The 4,969-nt window shown below is 39.7% G+C and overlaps 1 non-coding gene across 1 annotated transcript; it reads right to left on the reverse strand.

The window, feature by feature from the left end:
- Window positions 1–4,390: 4,390 nt before the first annotated feature.
- LOC141635307 (small nucleolar RNA R71) lies at window positions 4,391–4,497 on the reverse strand. The gene has a single exon (XR_012540005.1). It is a non-coding gene; the product is annotated as a small nucleolar RNA R71 (small nucleolar RNA).
- Window positions 4,498–4,969: the final 472 nt, after the last annotated feature.

The following is a 4,969-nucleotide window of genomic DNA, read 5'->3' on the forward strand; positions in this document are numbered from 1 at the left end:
GGTTTCCCTACTCGGTTTACTGATTAATTGATTTAAGATTGTATTGTATTTGTTTGTACGATTGATATCATGATTATCTTCTATTGTTGGATTGGAGTTTGGTGGTGGTGTTGTGATGGTTGTTGGTGATGTTCGTGAGGTGCGTCCTCGGCTGAGTGGAGTCACTTGCGGGAGTGGCTTCACGCCCTAGTTTCGCCCTCTGTGGAACCCGCCACAGGAGGGGATGTGCACATTAATGGACAGGGTTATCGCTCATTGATGAGCGGGGGCTTAAGTGGGTACGGCTGGGGTCTCCCACTGGCAGGGCCACACACTTTAGTGTGTAGTCAGTTACATGTTGTGATTGGGAGTTGGAGGTGGATGATGATCAACTGTTTATCTTATCTTACTTGTCTTATTTTGATTATGTAGTAAACTGACCCCGTTGTTGTTTTGTAAAATCTGTGGTGATCCATTCGGGGATGGTGAGCAGATTGTGACAAGTGATGATGATTATTAGCTTTGGGGACGAGATGGGGAGTCATCACTCGAGTCTAGCTTCCGCTGTCATGAGATTTATCTTTATAGTTTCAGTTGTCTGAGTACTAGTGAACATTGTTTTTAGAATTGGTGTTAGAACATGTAAGCATTAATTCGTTATACCTTAATAATTGTTGTGTTGGAATGGTAACTTTGATATACTAGCCTCGGGAAACACAGATGGTAGCACTCTCCCATGCTAGGGTGGTCTTGGTCAGGCACCTTGGTATGTGAGGGTGTTACATAAACTTTGATGATTCAATGTAATACCCCACGCTAATTAAAAAGTTCTAGTGATAGGCTTAAATGACTAGTACTTAAAGGGATTGGAAGTACTACTCATATCAACAAAGTGCACTTTCTTTTATGGCCATCTATGCAAAAGAACTCCACAGTTAATCGTGTTTGGTTGGGAGTAGTCTTAGGATGGGTGACCTCCTGGGAAGGTTCCCGGGATGCACATGAATGAGAACAAAATGCGCTATAAAGGACCCGTGTTGATCTATGGGTCATGTACACAGCCTGGTGAGCTATCATAAGTAACCGCTCCCAACCCGGTTTGGGCCGTGGTGTTACATTCAACAAAAGCAAATGGCTCAAGTTTCTGAATTTATAACTCATAACAAGATGTTAGACACTCAAGTTGCTCAATTGGCGGTACAAAATCCCTCAAAAAAGCCTGGCAATCTTCTTCCTCAAGGTAAACAAGCACATGAACAAGTTAGTGTTATTTCACTGAGGAGCGGTACTACTTATCAAAGTCTGGATGTGCCCATTGATGAAGATGAGGTTCCTTATATACATCCTAAGGGATTGGGTAATCTTGAGCTAAGTGATGACGGGAATGAAAATTGCAAGAATAAAACACGGGATGAGAGAAAAGACGAAAAATTGAGGAAAACCATGTGTACTCGATCGAGTACAGGTGGGCTCGATCGAATACGTACCCCAGAAGTTGATTTTTATCGTGTTTCAGCTATGGCATTGGAAAAAAAATAGGGTACTCGATCGAGTGACCCCAAGACTCGATCGAGTAACCCCCCCTGAGTGGAGCTGATGTTTCGAAGAGCCAAGAAAAAGTAAAAGAAGCCGAGCTGATTAAAATTCAACTACCTTTTCCACACTGACAACAAAAATCTAAGCTTAAACAACAGTTCGGGAGATTCATGGAGGTAGTAAAGAATCTTCAAGTAAGTGTGCCGTTTATTGAATTGGTCACTCAAGTGCCGGCATATGGTAAGTTTATGAAAGAGATCTTATCAAAGAAGCGGTCTTTTGATAAAGTTAAGACAGTGGCATTCACTCAGGAGTGCGCAGCCACATTGCAAGCTAACTCACCACCAAAGCTAAAGGATCCAGGGAGTTTCTCTATTTCTTGTCATATTGGTAGTATAGCGATATATAAAGCCCTTTGCGATTTAGGGGCTTGTGTTAGTGATGTGACTCATATTTGAGCACATTTAGTCCCCGAATTAACCTTGTTCCTATGCTTTATAGTTCATAATTAGGTCATTTACTATCTTTAGTTTCCCATTTTGCATATTCTTTGAGGTTTTGTCCCCTTGGTAGGAAAGGAGTTCTAACCTTGCATTTATATGGCGAAATGGAGCTAAATTGATCGCATCTAATGACCAAGCATCAAAGAGAAGACATCACTAGAAGGCCAATGTAGATAATAAAGTAAAATGGGTAATGACGAAAGGATCCTTACATCCCCGGAATGATCCTCGCGGATTATGAAGGAAGAAAAGAAGAGAAGCAGTCTGCCGTGGGATCTGAGCGGATCACAGATGATCCGAGTGTCTTCCTTCACCACCATCCGAGCGTCTCCCAGACAAGACGCTCGTCTTGCAGCCATAGGATCTGAGCGTCGTCCTGACCAATCCGCTCGGATCACAGTTCAGAGAGCCCGTGTCACTCCCCAAGACGCACAGATCGTTGCGAGACTAGCAAAACAGAGATGCTCATTTTCTTCGAGAGGAGGATTTACTCAATTTTTTTGAAGTAGTTAATAGTCATTTAAGCCCTTAGTAACCCCAATCTTTGTACCTAATCTTTAGTATAAATACCCCATTGTACTACTTAGATTAGGACGCTCTCTGAATACTTTTTTAATCAAGTTCAAATCATTCCTTAATCTTGTAATCAACTTTTAATCTAGTCTTAATACAAATCTCAATACTTAATCTTTCCCTAATTTCTCTATTGTTCTTCATTTATTTTGGGTAATTAGAAGATTATTTGGGTATATTTAGAGGATTGACAACCTTCCATCAATCATCAAGTACTTCTATTATTCTTTGCTTTATTATTTGGAATCATCTTCATATGTATAATTCTCTCTTAACCTTGTTTAATTATTGTTAATCATTTTCATTTATTCATCATGTTTTGCTTTGCTAGTATGATTGACAACCTTGTTAGCATGTTAAACTCGATAATGAGTGAGTAGTTTCCTTAATTAGGGATAATGGGGAATTAGGGAAAACCAACATGGGGATTTATTCATGCTTAATCTAATGTGTTTTCATAATTAATTTGCTTGCTTGTAGTGATTTCAACTTATGCACATGTTATGTTTGATGAAATGCGAGCCTATGAATCCTTACATTTTTTTACCCATCACTTATCTTTTCAATGAGACTTGTAAGCTTATACACCAACTCGAGTCTCATTAGACCATGCATATAGTTAAATAGGAAGGACTAAGTCAACTTGTAGGTGTTGTACAATCTAATCGATTCGGCTCCGGGACCCAAACCTTCTTAGGGATTGTAAGCTTATACACCAACTCGATCCCATCACAACAATAAGCGCTTGCATCTAGTAGAAAACATGTTTGTATGATCAAGTCCCATGAATCCCCTATGAAACCCATGACACCCTAGTGCTTTTAATCAATTGTTTATATCTCATTTTAATCACTTTGCTTGTTTTTATTACTTTGCGTTATATTGTTGATTAGTTTAGTTGATCTCCTATCTCAACCCAAATTGTGACACCCTAAGACACAACCATTTGCAATTGAAAATCCTACATCAATACCCGTCCCTTGGGATCTGACCTTACTTACCTCTTTGCTAAGAGTAGTTTGTGAAGTTATAAATATTGTTTTGGTTAGGTAGCTTTTGACGACGAGTTATAAACCGACACCAAAAATGGCGCCGTTGCCGGGGACGGTGTTAACTTGATTTGATTTTTATTAGTTGTGTTTAGTTCTGTCTTTCTTTAACTTGGGGAAGTCAATCTCCTCAAGGTTATTCTAATTGTTTTCGAGTTGTTTGATATTTTGCATGTCTAGGAGATCACAAGGTAACTTCCTACCCATTGATCTTGAAATTGAAAGAACTTTGACCAACAATAGAAGACTTGCTAGAGGTACTTTGAGAGGTATTGGAGAAATTGTGAACATTCAACCAAATAACATTGAGTTAACCAAACCTTTTGCAAGAGAAGGAGAGGATAACCCAATACAAAACCCACCACAAAATCAACCCACAATGCCTAAATTCTCATCACATTTCGTACCAACCAAGGAGAACCTACCAAATGGTACTCCTAACCACAACATTTAACCGGTAATTTCATTGCCAAATCCGCATTCATACAATTAGTTGAGAGAAGTCAATTTGGAGGGATGCCTAGTGAAGATCCTCACTCACATATGAAGACTTTTTGTGACTATTGTGATGCGATTTCCCAAACCGGAGTTACTCAAGACCAAATCTGATGGGTCTTATTTCCTTTTTCTTTGATTTGTACCGCGAAACAATGGTTGAAAAGCCTAGACAAGGCTACTCTTGGTATTGATTCTTGGAAGAAATTGGCACTTGCTTTCTACAAGAAATTCTATCCTCTGGAAAAGACTAACATGTTGAGAGCCCAAATCACCGGGTTCAAACAAAGGGATGAGGAATCTTTGTATGAAGCATGGGAGAGATTCAAGGACACTTGTCATTCTTGTCCACACCATGGACTTAGTGAGTGGTTCCTTGTGCAACAATTTTGGAATGGTCTATATGAAGACTCCCGAAACATTCTTAATATGGGATCCAATGGTATGTTCACCGAAGTTGATGACAATCAAACATTGAACAAAATTGAAGAAATGGCGGTCCATAACTCGCAATATAGTAGACCTCGAAAAGCTACTAGAGGAGGAAAGCATGAGGTGGATTCCATTACTAAATTGGGTGCTCAACTAAGTGCTCACATTGACACCATTAATTTGAAGTTTGATAAGGCCGTGGCTAAACTTGAAGAGGCCTCCAAATCACCCAAGCAACATCTTAATGCTATGGTGGCATCATCATCAATTCCAAGTGAAGTATGTGAGAGTTGTGTAACTTTGGGACATGACCAAAGTTAATGTAGGGGAACAAGTGAACAAGTGAATGCTTTCCAAGCATACAAGAGTGGCACCCCTTATTCCAACTATTACAATGAGAAT

Source organism: Silene latifolia, chromosome Y (genome assembly GCF_048544455.1).
Source record: "Silene latifolia isolate original U9 population chromosome Y, ASM4854445v1, whole genome shotgun sequence".
In the NCBI taxonomy this organism is placed as follows: domain Eukaryota; kingdom Viridiplantae; phylum Streptophyta; class Magnoliopsida; order Caryophyllales; family Caryophyllaceae; genus Silene; species Silene latifolia.